The sequence below is a fragment of the Mirounga leonina genome, unplaced genomic scaffold, assembly GCF_011800145.1.
Source record: "Mirounga leonina isolate KUSES-001 unplaced genomic scaffold, KU_Mleo_1.0 Mir_151, whole genome shotgun sequence".
NCBI lineage: Eukaryota > Metazoa > Chordata > Mammalia > Carnivora > Phocidae > Mirounga > Mirounga leonina.
The window spans coordinates 10910880-10927815 of NW_023270377.1; the positions used below are offsets into that span (position 1 = coordinate 10910880).

At 37.8% G+C, this 16936-nt stretch overlaps 1 protein-coding gene across 14 annotated transcripts in view; it reads right to left on the minus strand.

Annotated features, from left to right (window-relative positions):
• The window catches only part of AGFG1 (ArfGAP with FG repeats 1), a 74876-nt gene that overhangs the window by 57364 nt on the left and 576 nt on the right, over positions 1-16936 (minus strand). The window lies entirely within an intron of this gene.

Sequence of the window (16936 nt, forward strand, 5' to 3'; positions counted from 1 at the left end):
AATACGGTGTGTAATAATCCTAGAAATTCACAGTATTATAATTCAACAATAAGGGAAATTCAGAATTAACAGAAGGTCCTCAATTATCGTATCCCACTCCTCTCTCCCTGACAACTGTCAGAGATAGGTGGTTTATCTTTCGAATCATGCTTTGAATTAGGGCAAAGCACTTTATCTGTTTCATTATTTTGAAGACGGAAAACATTAAGTTGGGTTTTGTTGCTGTTTTGTTTTGTTTAAATTTTAAACTAACTCATTTACTTCTAGCTCTTGGTTAAGTTATAAGATACAGAAATAAAGATTGCACAGCAGAAGAAACCGAACACAGCAATTTCATCCTTGTAAAACTTTAAAACTTAACTATGAAAAAACAACTACAGAATGAATTATTTTCATGTAAATTTGCAATCACAAAGTAAGGCTTTAAAAATATCTTCTAGAGGGCACCTTGGTGGCTCAGTTGGTTAAGCATCTGACTCAGGTTTCTTCGGCTCAGGCCCTTATTTCAGGGTTGTGAGATCAAGCCCCAGCCCAGCTCTGCGCTCAGTGGGGTGTCTGCTTGAGATTCTCTCTCTCTCTCCCCTCCACCCACTCACATGTACTCTCTCTCTAAAATAAAATAAATCTATCTTTAAAAAATAATTAAAATAAAAATATCTTCTAAATTTCCAAAAGTGAAAATGTAGGAAAGTCATTATTCATTTAAAGCAGTACACATTGTTTTCCAATTCATCTGTATTATGAGAACAAGACTAGATTCACCATTTTCAGGGAAGTTTAATTTATGATGTGTATTTACATCCTACCTTGTTCCAAAATAACGTAAGAAGGAATTAACTTATTATTCTCTTAAATTTCACTACTCTTTCCTCTAACTTAGCAACTTAATCTTTCCTTATTTCCTAATACCTCCTTCCTTGTTGCAGCCAACCATTTACTTCTCCACCTCCCTTACAGTATCCTTTTAAAAAAGGAAAAGGCAAAGGAGTAATTTTCTAATGAGGAAATGTCAAACACTATTACAACAGTGTATGTATGTTTTGGATAAGAAATTTTGGAGCAAAGGGGCGCCTGGGTGGCTCAGTCGATAAGCGTCTGCCTTCGGCTCAGGTCATGATCCCAGGGTCCTGGGATTGAGCTCCGCATCGGGCTCCCTGCTCGGCGGGAAGCCTGCTTCTCCCTCTCCCACTTCCCCCGCTTGTGTTCCTGCTCTCGCTATCTCTCTCTCTGTCAAATAAATAAAATCTTTTAAAAAAAAAAAAAAAAAGAAAGAAATTTTGGAGCAAAGAATTATGCCCCTATATTTCTCAGACCATTAAATGAGGAAACCCCTGATTCATTTTTATTTATGTTGTACAGATGTAATCTCATGAGAACAGTATAGTGTATAGCTTATTCACTCACAGATCTCATGGTCCTATGGTATCACAGGATCTACTTATGCATAAAGAAGGCATTCATATTATTTAAATAAGTGATAATATTTTGAACTTACAAAACAAATACAACCAGAATGAACTCATAACCAAACTATGAAAAGACAGTTTTTCCCACTAAACAAGAACATTTAGTATAGGACTTCTTTAAGTGAGCTGACTCGGTGCATTTAAAATAGGACTCAATCTACACAACTGCAAGACACAATTTTGCCAGGCCACAATAATTATACAAATTACATAACTCCAAGGAAATTTTACATTTGTTCATGTTGCCTTCTCTAATTGCCCTTTTATTCCCATTTACTCAGGCAGATTAACCATACTCTCAATGCAAGGATATACACAGATTTTTCTCCTTTTAGCCTCCAAAAGCTTTACGTAGATATTACATGCTTATAAAATAATTCGGTTAAAAAAAGTAGTTAAATCCAAAGTGAAAATTGATAATCTCATACACTACGGTAGGATAAATTCACCAATTTGTATCAAATCAAGAACCTCATTCATACCTTTTGACCCAGTAGTACCCTTTAACAATCTATTCTAAAGGAATCTGAAACATAGCTAATTATGTACAAGACGTTCATTAAACAGGATTCATAACAGGAAAACATGAGGAATACCTCAATATCAAAGAGGAAGTGATTAAATAAATCACAGTAACACTGTAAACATTATGCATACTTATGGTTATGTTTTAAGTTTTTAGGATGAAAATTATACAGTATTCTCAGAACTACATAAAAAATCTCTGCAAAGAAAACAAACTAAATACCCCCAAATGTTAGCAGTTCTTGCATATAAATGATAGGATAGGATGATTTCTTTCTATTTATAATTTTCCATTCTCTCCAAGTTTTCCACAATGAATATGCATTATTCTATAATAGGAAAAAGAAACAGCAAGAAATAAGAAAGAGTCCAACTGACTAGTAGCAGTAGTCAAAAATTTTGGACTTTCAGTCCTGGCTGTATGGATGTGAATGTCTGTGCGGAAGAATTAGAGAAAGAAAATATGGGAAGGGGAGAACAATCTTCCTTTCTAAGGCTTTCCTCCAGTTTTTCTAAAAAACCTGGAAAGCCTTTCCTCCCAAATATACCCACCAGCATCAACACTTTATCTTCATTTTATTTCTCTAAATCAGGGTTTTCTCAATTTTGGCACTATTGGCATTTGGGGCCAGGAGGGGGCTGCTCTGTGCATTGTAGGATGTAGAGCGGCATCCCCAAAGTCTATCCACTGAATAAACAGTAGCATCCTCAAACCAGTAGAGACAATGAAAAATGTTTCCAGATGCTGCCAAATCTCCCCCAGGGAGCAAAATCCCTCTAGTTGAGAATCACTGCTCTAAATATGCCAAATGTTCATTACCAAGCAAAAGAAATTACTGGAATTCCTTTGGCTCTTTACTGAATATAAATCCTACCTAAGTTCAATCTTCTACAAAACACTCTACACATTCACCCCATATACAATAAAAAAAAAGTTGAATTTTCCCATAAAGTCATTATTTTCAGAAGAAGAGAAAATAGAAATTAAGTTTTTCTATGAAATGATAAATAACAAGATAAATATACAAGTTTAAAATTTGTCTAGTACATATTAAATTTAAATTAGAAAAGACTAAGGAAAGTATCCACAAAAAATAACCAAACATGGAACTATATTATGTCAAACATGCTTAAAACAAAATATAAGTTAATAAGGCAGAACAAAATTAATATTTATGAAGTACCTATATGGCATATTTAATCTCATTCAATTTCTACTTTCAATTGTATGGTAGACCAGATATTCTGAAAAGTCTCCTCTGCTAAAATATGAGAGATACTCTGTAAGTTACAAACCAAAACCAACAAAAAAATCCTGTTAACATATTGTTGAGCTTTCTAGAAAGTAAAGGAAATCTCTAATGATCCCCTCCCAAAAGGAAAAAAAAGACAAAAAAAAATTAAAAACTGAGCAGGAACCAGAAGAGTGACACATGTTATATCCAAAATTTAGTATTGCTCAGAAGGCAAATACCAACCAAAAATAGCAAAGACAAGATGAAAGAGCTGAGAACCTGAGATTAAACCTAAAGATCCTGGATGAGAAAAAAAGCTGCTTCAGGCTGTAGTACCCCTGGGTCCCACCAGAAGAATATGCAAATCCCCTCAGAAGGAATGCACTTTCAATCTATGCTACCAGGATTTGGAAAAATTAGGTTCAATAAATCACCACACAACAACAAAATGTGACACTGGGCTTGTCAGTAGAAACATCTTTAGACCCACCTCTCCCAAAGACTTTAGATATTGGAGTGATCAAATACAAAATAGAAAATATAGTACATAGGAAACATTGTAACAAATAAAAGGGCATAAAAATAAACAAGATATATGTAGTTATCACAATAACCATGCAGCTTTAGAAGTCAGAACTTTTAGAAATGAAAAACTATAAATGTGGAAATTAAACACTCAACAAAGCAGGTAAAGAGCAGATTAGACACACCAAAAAAGAAAATTGGTGAATTAGTAGAAAAAAATCCAGAAAGCAGCACAGACTAAGGAGACAGAAAAGACAAAAGGAAGAAAAAAGGATATTAGAAGGTCTAACATATCTAATCAACAGTCTTCAAAGATTTATTATTTTGAGAGAAAGAGAGTGGGAGTGGGGAGTGGGTAAGGGCAGAGGGAGAGAGACAATCTCCAGCAGACTCCCCACTGAGGGCTGGATCTCACTACCCTGAGATCATGACCTGAGCTGAAAACCAAGAGTCTGACACTTAACCTGACTGAGCCACCCAGGTGCCCTCTAATCAACACTCTTACTTTTCAGAGTGCAAATGAAAAAAAATGAAGAGAGGTGATATTTGAAGAGATCATGGCTGAGATTTTTTGGATCCAGTGAAAGGCATGCATCTACAGATAAGGAATTACAGCTTATCAAAAACAAGATAAATAAAATCCACACTTAGAAACATTTTGTTCAAACTTCAAAAACAGAACAATCTTAAAAGCAGTCAGAAAGAAAAGACCAAGAAAACAAAATTTGACTAAAAACAGACTTCTCAATGGAAACCAAAAGATAACACAAAATTATCTTTAAGTAGTAAGAAAAAATAACAGTTGTGAACCCAGCAAAACTATCTCTGAAAGTATAAGATCAAAATAATATTTTCAGATAAACAAAAACCAAGAGTTTACCCCAGGAGATCCTCACTAAAGAAATACAGATTGTAGAAGAAGAATGACCCCAGGAAGGTCCTGAAATGCAAAGAGGTAAGGAAAGAAACTGGTAAACATGTTTAGGTAAATTTAAACAAACATCATCTAATTTTAAAATGTCCAATTTGTGAGGAAGAACGGGGATTAATTTAACATCTCATCAACAGTAGCCCTTAAGTGAGGGTACTTTGTATTTTTAAAGACCTTGTGTTATTAAGATTAAAATACTGATTAACTCTAGAATGTCAATATGGAGAATAAAATTTCAATGATGACCATAAAAGTACATGGAATTTACAGCTTCCAAACGAGTATAAAGGGAAAAATCAAATAAAAACAAAAAACTGTCATTTTTTGAAATAAAATTAAACACACAATTTCCATATGACCTAGCAATCCCACTCTTAGTTTTTACCCAAGTGAAATGAAAACTTATGTTCACCCAAAAATTTGTATATAAATATTTGCAGCAGCTCTATTCATATGAATCAAAAACGAGAAACCCAACTGTCCTTCAAATGGGAAATGGATAAATTCACAAACAATGGAATACTAACTACTCAGCACTAAGAAGAAATGAACTACTGGAATATGCAACTAACTTGGATTAATCTTGAAGGTACTATGCTGAGTGAAGAAGGCAATCTGAAAAGGTTACATACTTAAGATAGAATTTCCATGACATTCTCAGAAAGAAAAACTACAGTGTTGAGAGAACTAAAGGTAGTTGGCAGGAGTTAGGAACAGATAAGGGTTAATTTAAGAAGAGTCTTCAGGGGTGGTGGAACAGTTCCATGTTCTGATTGTGGTGGCAGTTACACGAATCCATACATGTTAAGACTCATACAACTGTATACCAAAAAAGTTAATACTGATGTAGGTTAACTTAAAAAATAAAACACTATAGTCTTGATTCTATGTTACTAGTCACAGTAACCACAATTTTCACACTAACTAAAATAAATATCTTCTCATTAGTGGATCTACCTTCTCCTCTACCTACCAAGTTTGATCAATTAACTGAATGAAATCTAATCAAAACTGAATTATTTATCTAGTTCTTTCAAAGGTGTATTCGTGGAAGCTGGTGCCACTTCCCTTTTTTTGCTAAGTCTAGTCTAGCTGTCATGTGAATTCAATGTTTATAGAACATTTCACTGTAATGACATTAGTCGTAACTATTGGATGAAAGTGTTGGACAAGTAAGCCACATCATTTTCATAGTGCCAATATTGAAGTACCACCCATTCCAGATCCTAAAATACACATTTTAAGTCTCCAATTTAGTGCAAAAAAATAAATAAATAAAAATAAATAATGACTCATTTAATAACAACAGTATTGATATTTTGAAAGCATGTTTGCCAGTTAATTGGTTTCAAGAAGTTCCAAAGTCACCTACTGGCAGAGCCCAGTATGTTTTCACAGTATAATTAAGTCATATGCAGATCCCCAGGCACTTTAGTTTTAAGGACCACCACCCAGGTATGACTATAACCAGATGGTGTGACTCATTCCATATGTCCACCAGTATGCTGCTCTTAACTATGCCTCAAACAATCTTGCAACTAGCCATTTGTTCAACTCAAAAAACGATGTGTGCTAGGTGAATAAGAAAGCTTGTTTAGTTTTATTCATTGTTTTTCTCCTGCTGGGAGAGAAGCTGGTTAAAATATTTTAATAGACTGTGGAAATTTATGTGGTTGCTAATCTTGACATGAAGTAATAAAGTTAATTTGACATTTAGATCTATCCCAATCCTAGTTATTTAGTAAAAAATTACATATAAATAATGTTTAATTCAGAAAAATTACACACTTAAAATCTATAACAGATGGAAGATGCCTTTAACAGGACATCAAGATTTTAGAAACTATTGATGCCAAGGCACTATATGTACTGGATAATCCAAAATATTAGTCTATCCAGAACCCAACTTTAAAACACTGAAAACAGGGGCGCCTGGGTGGCTCAGTCGTTAAGCGTCTGCCTTCGGCTCAGGTCATGATCCCAGGGTCCTGGGATCGAGCCCCGCATCGGGCTCCCTGCTCCACGGGAAGCCTGCCTCTTCTCCCTCTCCCACTCCCGCTGCTTCTGTTCCCTCTCTCGCTGTGTCTCCCTCTGTCAAATAAATAAATAAAATCTTAAAAAAATAAAATAAAATAAAATACTGAAAACACACACACACGATGTAAACTACATCTGTTATTTTTGTGGGGTTTTTTTTGGTTTGTTTTTCTGAAAGTCACAAATACTACACTGTAAAGTCCTTGTAACACTTAGGGGAAACATCTAAAAAATAATATACTCAAATAACAATTTAAACCTAATTAAGATATTCCAGTTAAATGTGCCCCCCCCCCCCACAAACTAGGGGGTGCCTGGGTAGCTCAGTCAGTTAAGCTTCCAACTCTTGATTTTGGCCAGGTTATGATCTCAGGGTCATGAGACTGAGCGCCCCCTCGCCCCATCAAGCTCCAGTCTCCACACTGGGTGGGGAGCCTGCTTAAGATTCCCTCTCTCCCTCTTCCTGTCCCTCTCTCTTTGCCTCTCCCTCTCCACCCATCCTGCTCATGCTCACTCTCTCTCAAAAAAAAAAAAAAAAAAAGGGGGGGGCAGACAAAACCCAAGAATGTCTTCACAAACCTCTCCAAACCTCACTGAAATGAAAGCAAAGGAATAAAAAGGCATTAATCCACAGAGACAGAGAGGCAGAGAATAAGGGAGGAGGCCAAAAGCATACTATAGTTCTCTAATAAAATTTGGAAGATAAAAAGTGAATATACCAGCAGTAACTGACTTTGCAGAGTAAAGAAAAGCAAAACAGAAGCTCCTTCAGAGAGAAGCCAACTAGAAGCTGATTCCCACTACAGAACCTCTGAAAGATTCACGAAAGAAATTAGAGGCAGGTTAGGGGGATTTACATAGGGTCAAAAATAAACTCCCAGTTCCCCTACAACCAAAGACTACCCCTACCAGGCCCAAGGCAGAAGTCTGAATGAAAACTTAATCTGCAGAGATTATCCAAATAGACTCTGGACTCAGGCATAGCGAAGGACTGTTATTAGGTATCCCTAAATCTAGTCTAGCAGTCATGTGAATTCAATGTTTATAAAACATTTTACTGTAATGACATTAGTCATAACTATCGGATGAAAGTGTTTGACAAGTAAACCACATCAAGGAATTAACTGAGACTCTACCTACTGAACGACAGATTATGTGCCCCTAGTCTCCTCCCTCAGGATCCTAGAAAAATGGCAGCCAGGCTTTTTTAGTCAACAAGAAAGAATACTGGAGAAAATATCTCTGAACTAAAAAAAAAACATGACTTCCAAACCAAGTCCAAAAGAATGGCTACAAAACTCCCAAAGAGGGAGGGGGAAAATGGGGCACAAAGAATCAGTAATAAGAATAGCATCAGGGGGTGCTGGGTGGCTCAGTCATTTAAGGGTCTGATTCTTGGTTCCGGCCTACGTCGTGATCCCAGGGTCCTGGGATGGAGCCCCAATTCAGGCTTTGCACTCAGCGTGGAGTCCACTTGGGATTCTCTCCCTCTGCCCCTGACCCCCACAATGCTCTCGCACTCTCTCTCTCAAATAAATAAATCCTTAAAAAAAAAAAAGCAGCATCAGACTTCCCAACATCAATACTGAGGATGTGAACATAATTAAGCACTGCCTTAAAACCTCAAGGATAAAGTATTTCCACCTTATGAATGGGGACGACTATCAATTTAAAAATGAGGGCAGAATGAGACATTTATAGCCATACATCCCTCAAAACGATCTCCCACTGGCCTTTAATCAGGAGGTTAAGGGAGATGTGGGGTCCTGGAAAGAGAGTGCCCAACACAGGTTAGGCATGAAAAGAATTTCAGTCCCAGGATGACCACTGCATAGCAGGTCTAGAGAGCAGCATTTCTAGACTAGAAGATGACAAAAGTACCCAGAAAAGATTTATCAATTTAAAACAAAAATAAAAAGGTACCTGATGTGTTTGATCATATTGAAAGAAGTTTTATGCCTCAGAGAGACTATCTGGGGATATATTAATGATACATATATGAAAAAGCAAATGAAGAGAACTATACAAGTACAAACTTCAGGGGGAAAAAGCTTGTACAAGTAAGAAATAACAATAGTAATTTACTGTACTACTAAGCTGAGAACAATATATATATACTTGCAATAAGGAAAACACTAGTGATTTAACCAACAACTGTGATAACATTATACAGAAGAGGTAGAGACAGTAGGTGGAAAAGGAGAAAGAAGTGTTAAGAGGACCAAATCCTATCTTCCTCCCTGTACGGAAGTCAATATATAAAGCCAAAAGTGAAAATTTTTTTAAAATAGCTCTAAGTGTGTTAGCTAGAAATACTACGGTAAACATAGAAGAAGGGCATACACAAGAGTTGACAGTCACTATCTAAGGCAATCAGAAATGGAGGAAGGGAACAGGTGACTACTGTTGTTCATTTAAAGCCTTTGCTTTTTTAAATTATATGCATGTATTCTTTTGACAAAAATTAAAACTGAATTAAAAATTAAGCATAAACAAGAATGGATATAAACAGCTCTTGCTCTTCAAAACTAAATTTAGCTGACATACACTTACAGATTGTTATCTTTGATGAAAAAGTTTGAGGAATTTTTCTAAAATTTCTAAAGTGGCAAGTCTCTTTACTAGACACCAGAGATCTTTTTGTAGAAGTACCTACTGAACACAACTGTTCCAAATTAGAGCCACCAAGATTCAATGAGTAAGAGATAAAGCTCTGGGGTGCCTGGGTGGCTCAGTTGGTTAAGCGACTGCCTTCGGCTCAGGTCATGATCCTGGAGTCCCAGGATCGAGTCCCGCATCGGGCTCCCTGCTCGGCAGGGAGTCTGCTTCTCCCTCTGACCCTCCCCTGTCTCATGCTCTCTCTCTCTATCTCATTCTCTCTCTCAAATAAATAAATAAAATCTTTAAAAAAAAAAAAGAGATAAAGCTCTGAAGACAAAAAATAAAGAGTTTTCACATCTTCCCATATTATTAGTTCCACTGATTTTAATTCTCCCCATCAAAGAGCTTGCACAGTCTAACAAAAAATGGGGGAAGAACAAGAATTTTTAGAATCTTGACAATGACAGGAAAAATTCTTCTCTTCCTTTTGTAAACATACATGTTTCTCTGTAACTTCCATACACTTGTCTCCTATCTCCCCCTAGAGAATATATCTATTACCTCTTCCACATATAGCCCTTAAAATTACCCAGAGGTAGTGACCATATGTACAGCTCTCCACATCCACTAGTCTTCTTCAAGCTAACAACATTTCTGGCTCCTGCAAATGTTCTTCTCATACATAGTTTTAAGTCTGCTTATCATCCTGATAAAATTCCTTAGAGTATGCTGCAGTTAATATACCTCTTAAAAGAAGCAACCAGAATAAAGGCAAGGTGTAATTATGACTTTCCTCCCTCTAAAACAGCATGGTACCAATCAAAAAGAGACCACATCTTACTCAGGAGTCTTTGAAAAAAATATGTTCTAACTTAAAAAAAAAAACCCTATCATTCCTCATATTTTGAAGAATTCAAACAAGTCCCCCATCCTTACTGTAACATAAGTTGATGAATTTCATTCTTATCACACCCAATCAGGGGTCTTTAAGGCAAAGAGCTCTCATGTGTGGGCCTACAAAGGATGTCACAAGGAACCTGCTACTAATTAAGTACCCAAAGTTATGAATGATTTCCCCTTTTTTTAATATACATTAGAGGAATCCATGACGGGTATTCCTAACCAATTATCACTCTGACTATATGAAGTGGGAAATGCAGGGGCACCTGGGTGGCTCAGTTGGTTAAGTGACTGCCTTTGGCTCAGGTCATGATCCTGGAGTTCCAGGATTGAGTCCGCATCTGGCTCCCTGCTCAGCGGGGAGTCTGCTTTTCCCTCTGACCCTCCCCCTTCTCACACTCACTCTCCCTCTCTCATTCTCTCACTCAAATTAAAAAAAAAAAAAATCAAGTGGGAAATGCATTAATCAGTCAGGGGGAAAATGGGAAGGATAACACCACCTAGTCCTGAATATCTCCATAGGAATTTCTCAAGAATGTGAGCATTATGCATGTTGTATAGAAAGGAGTGAAAATATGATGTCACCATACCACACATGCTTAAAAGTTTTCCCAGGACAAGAAGATGTTCATAGCACTACAGAAGAGTCCCTCTTAATCAATTTGCGAGATGAATCCATTTTCTCCTCCCTTCTGAAAAACCTACAGGATATCCCTACTGCACAACAAACATTCATAGCTAGGAAGCCACTCTCCTGCTCCTTCCAACTGAGTTTTATGTTTATCAAGAGTTGTTTAATATAATAACTTGGTAATACAGTTGGCATAGTATTTGGTAAATATACAGCTGAAGTGAATATTTTGTAAAATACTGACACAAGTGAGAACTGTTTCCATAAAAACGAAGTATTTTAGAGACAACTAAATTCAATTACCATGAAAAGCTGTTACTTAACTGCAGAAAAGAATTGTGAAAGACTGAAAGATCTAGAACAATCCAGCACTCAACTTACTTTTTTTTTTAAGATTTTATTCATGTTTGACAGAGAGAGACACAGTGAGAGAGGGAACACAAGCAGGAGGAGGGGGAGAGGGAGAAGCAGGCTTCCTGCGGAGCAGGGAGCCCGACGCAGGGTTCGATCCCAGGACCCTGGGATCATGACCTGAGCTGAAGGCAGATGCTTAAAGACTGAGCCACCCAGGCGCCCCGCACTCATCTTACTTTTAAAAAGTAACTTAAAATTCTAAACACTGTAAACACAATGTGAGTCTGGGTTATACCAAAGGGACAAAGATCTAATCAGTGGAACCACATTCAAAGAAAAGTACTAGGTATTACATTAAAACATTGGCAAATTAACAATTATGTTAAAATAAAAACATATAATGTATATAAAAACATACATATATATGCATACATACATAATTAACTTTTAAAATAAATCTGATCACTATCTTATTTTTTATTATTATGTTATGTTAATCACCATACATTACATCATTAGTTTTTGATGTAGTGTTCCATGATTCATTGTTTGCGTGTAACACCCAGTGCTCCATGCAGAACGTGCCCTCCTCAATACCCATCACCAGGCTAACCCATCCCCCCACCCCCCTCCCATCTAGAACCCTCAGTTTAAATCTGATCACTATCAATCCTACACACACAGGGTGAGAGGTTTTAATTACAATTCAAAGAAAATAGCAAGAGAACTCATTCATGGCAGTATAGATGGGCCAAATTCAAAAACAGTCAGCGTCAAAATCCCATCACACTCACAATATACAACAGCAATTTCTGAATAAAATTCAAAGAAAACACAAAGTCAAGTTATTTAAATTTTTTAAAAAGCATCGCTATAAAGCAAAAATGCACGTACATCCATAAACTATCTGTCCTGCTTTTAAAAATCCAATGAAGTTTAAAATCTACTATTTAAATCCCCAAAATACAGAATTCACAATAATTTACAATATTCATGGGAAACCTTTATACCTTTGTTAGTTGGTAGAATCATCATTAGTTCTGGATCTCAACATCAACCAGGGTTATCACAACAAAGCATTAAGAATGTATGCTAAGGGGCGCCTGGGTGGCTCAGTCGTTAAGCGTCTGCCTTCGGCTCAGGTCATGAGCCCAGGGTCCTGGGATGGAGCCCCGCATCGGGCTCCCTGCTCGGCGGGAAGCCTGCTTCTCCCTCTCCCACTCCCCCTGCTTGTGTTCCCTCTCTCGCTGTGTCTCTCTCTGTCAAATAAATAAATAAAATCTTAAAAAAAAAAAAAAGAATGTATGCTAATTTTACAATTTAAAGCTGGGGGGCGGGGGAGAAATAAGAGCACCTTCCTCATAAGATTTTTATTAGAATCACACCTGACACACAGCTACCACTCAATAAATGTGACTAATAGTTATTATTGTATTTTCCATTTCAACAAATACTTTGTTATATCCCCAACACATGTACTAGTGCCAGGAAGTTCATGTTTGCTTTTAAAAAAATTCTGTCCTTCATAATGGGGAAGCATCAGATAATTTTCCCACTTATACTAAATTGAAATTGTACTACATTTTCAAAATACCTCATCAAATACAGCCACATTAGAGTACTAAAAAAATGAAAAAGGAATTTAAGACATAAATCACTGCCCACTGTAACCTCATGAGATCCTGAATATTACAGAGCTCCAAAAGAGTATTTGATTCCAATCCACTCTAATGCTAATGAATGTATAAAAACAGATTAAATGCCTTTTCATCTAACTTTAAAGTCAAAATTCTTGCAATATTCACTACAAAAGTCAAAATGCACACAATAACGTGTAAGTTAAAATCAGGCTATATTTATACACCCATGAAATTCCCACTTCAAATCCCCTGACCACATAAAATAGCTGGTATTGAGACAGTGTTTCTTAAATGTTACTTTTTATCTAAACCCTCTCTGAAAAACTTGTGAATCACTTTTTAAAGATGAACAATTCTTATTTACGGATTATACTAATGTTAAATAATTTGGTTTAAAACTAGTCTTTAAATCAACTAAAGTTCTTTGGCATGAAGGCAATGTTTTGTTGTTGGCTATCCATTCATAATTTTAAGTATTTCGGCAGCTAGAACCAGAACGAAAGTGACAAATCAATCTGTTACAATACCCCCATTCTACCTCAGTAATAAATAGTATAACTGCACCCAATTTAAAGTTTTGCAATCTGAATTCAGTTACATACTCTGAATGAGCATCAAACAAGCATATGACAGTCGTCGGGAAAAAGATTCCGAGTCTACTAAAATAAACAGTAAGATGCTTGTTCAATTTGTTTAAACAAAGATACTCTAAATTAATGATAAAAGGTATGTGACTAACCTCTAAAATTTAGAATTCGTGACAGTAGATACTGTTTGTTTATTTCTAGGCAATCAAGTTTTCCTGATGGTAGCTAGAGGCCTTATACTTTGAAAATCCACTGCTTAGCCTCATCCTTTCATATAGTATACGTTCAGTAACTACTCAAATTGTACCATCTAATCCTCATACCAACCTTAAGCTATGCATTATCTTAATACAAAAGAAACTGAGGCTGAAAAGATGGATCCAGGTCAACTGGCACATGGTGACCTGGCTTAATACCTTGCCCTAGTCACAAAGCTAGTGGCAGTGGCAGAATCTGATTTCAAAATTATATTTTTCCATGTATACCATCTCATCTAAATAGCAAACATATAATAATTATAAACTCAATAGTTACTTAATTCTTCTCAAATTATATTCCTTTATTACTGCTTTTCAAGGACAGAAATCCTTAGGAGCTTCAATAGGTCCCTTCAATATTTTTGCAATAGACATTTGATCCAGCATTTATTCCTTCCTTCCCAAGAATCCCAGATTTCTGATTTGAGACTCTATTTGGGGATCTTTGTTGTTCTAATGAAGTCACTGTAGAATAGGAGTCCAATCAGGGCACTATTCAAGGTAGCTATATGACCTGAGTGAATTGCAGAACTTCTGGAAAAGTTGGGACATGATATAAAATAAGGCAATATGCAGCCCCAGGAGCTGGAAGCAGCCATCTTTGGATGAGAGAAATCTAGGCAACATCATTAAGCCAAGGGAAAAAGTCTTACTTAAAAACAGAAAAATCCAAACTCATAGACTTTTGTAAAGGTGCTTCTCGTTTCAATGTTCTTTCACATACTGTTCCCTAGTCATGGAATATCCTTTCCCCCTTGTTAATACCTTCCATCTACTGGGCAGCTATTATGTACCAGGCATCAGGTGAGACGTTAAACACATGCTATCTCTAATACTGAAAACTAATCTACATCCAAAATCTACAAGGTAAACCTTATCCTCACTATTCATGGATGAGAAAATTCAAACTCAAGGAGACTGAGTGACATTCTCAATACCACACAGCTAATAAGCAGACCAAGGATTTAGGACCAGGTTTATCTAGCTCACAAGTACTTGTTCTTTCAACAACATGAAGCAGTCAGCCACATGGATCTTGTCTTTAAAGGTCTTTGCTCAGGCATCAGATCTTCTGTGAAGCTTTCTCTACCCATTTACATATTTCAGGGATAGCTCATTTAGAGAAAGGAAATATTACAACGTGTCATCACTGTTTACATATTTAAAATGCAGGCTCCTTAAAGACAGGAGGATCCAAGGAACACCAGTACCTCCCACAATGTATGACATAGGCCAGTCAAGCAATAAACATTTGTAAAATCATCAGTGAATGGAGATATGAAGCCCTATCTATTACAGATTAAATTATTTAAAATAAACAATTGTCATTATACTGAGATATCCTCTTATATACAATGTTTCAGAAATGTGGGTTTTAGGAAGAAAAGTGTAAATATTTCTTGATCTCATACATTTGCTGCATAGACTAAATGTTACCCTGCGAGATGTAAGAACCACAGAGAAATGTCAGAAATTCAAAACAGTAACTATATACATTTTTTCCAAACCAAGTATTTCATATGTACCAAAGGATCTTGTGTTTAGTAAACAAAGGACATATTTACTATGCACATAATAGAAATCAAATACACGTAAAACACTGGACTGTTGGCTTCGTTCTAGAACCAAAGTTGCCTAATCCATGTCACTTTATCTGTAAGTGAAAAGGATGAACCAAACTATCTCCTAGATTCCACCCAGCTCTATGATTCCGCTGTAATTCAATAATATCACTAATTGTCAACTTCTCAGAGTGCTTCCCTAACTACAATCTAAAAGTAACCTCTCAAACAAGGTCTCTGCTATCATACTATTTTAGTGCATACTTATCCCAGACATTTTTCTCATTTAATTACTTACGTATTATTATCTCCCCTAGTAGAATGTAAGCACCAAAAGAACAGGGATTTTACTGTATTCATCAGCACATCCCAAGGCTTCACAAAGAACACAGCAGACACCCGGTATATGTCTGTTGAGGAAATAACATTCAAAGACTAATAATGCCTTGTTGCCCAACATGAAGAAAAAAAAGCAAATCGTGCACTGCTGGGCATGTCCTGCATTTTCCAAATATTTTCTAATGTATTATGGTACTTTGCCTCAGTATTAATCTTACAAAGGTTTTTTCTTGGCGGGGGGGGGGGTGCCCAAATTACTTTATATGAAGGAATGCTACAAATGAAGAACCTAAGTATATGTTCTGGTGTAACAAAGGTTTTAAGTGACAGTTACTTTAAATACAAGATAATTAGTACATAAAAGCAACTTATCAGTTCCAAAATCATCCGCAAACTTTCCAAAGACAATTTCAGAGAAACAGAGTAACAAGAATCTTATCCAAATAATAGCTTAATGAAGCAAAGAAGAATGCAATCCAACCCAGTAAGTCAAGACGGTAGTCTCCATTTTTCTGAAGCAATGCTGTCTTCCCATCTCTCCCAATTTCTGTTTACAGCCTGATACCGATACTGATAAGAGAAGTCTTACAGACACCACCACAAGTACAATGACACAGCTTCTGGTCAGTATCCTGTTTCCATTAAAACTTTCCCCAAACTCAAGACTCTCTTTGGCCCATAAAGCTAAAACCCTACCACCTCACATCTGCTGCTCTTCCTCTCTCGCAATTAAGCCTCTCCAACTTTTCCCTTGGGACTCAAATCTCTGCCATCAAGACATTTTAATCCCGCTACTATTCCTCAGTGCCTGCTTTCTCCCAGGGACCTCGGTACTCTCCACCCGAGGGACAAAAAGCCCAGGCTGCGCATCCTTGCTCTTCCCCACCCCAGCTTCTCCCCCAGCCCCTCTCCGGGCGCCCGGCAGGTGCCTCGTTGGGGACCTCCGCGCCCCGGCCGCCGAGAGGCGGGGCACACAAAAGACCCGCGCGGCCCTCCCCAGCCTCCTCCGGTCTCTCCCCTACAGCCCCAGCGGGTCAGCGCCCTGGAGAGCGGAGGCCCGAGGGAGGCGGCGCCGGCTCCGCGGGACGCGCGATGCTCGCCCCGGGCGCCCCTTCCCGACCCCACCTTCGCCCACGCCCCACCCACGAAGGCTGCCCCGGGTCGGGACCCTCGCGCGGAGAAGCCGAAAGCGCATCCCCAGCCGGAGGCAGGGGCCGAGCGCATCCCACCCACCGGCCGCCGCCGCTCCGCCCGCCCCCCGCGCCCCAACGGCCGCCCCGGCCCGAGCGGGCGCCCCCGCGGGCCTCCCGCGCCGCCCGGCGCCCCCGCCCCGCCGCGCCGCCCGC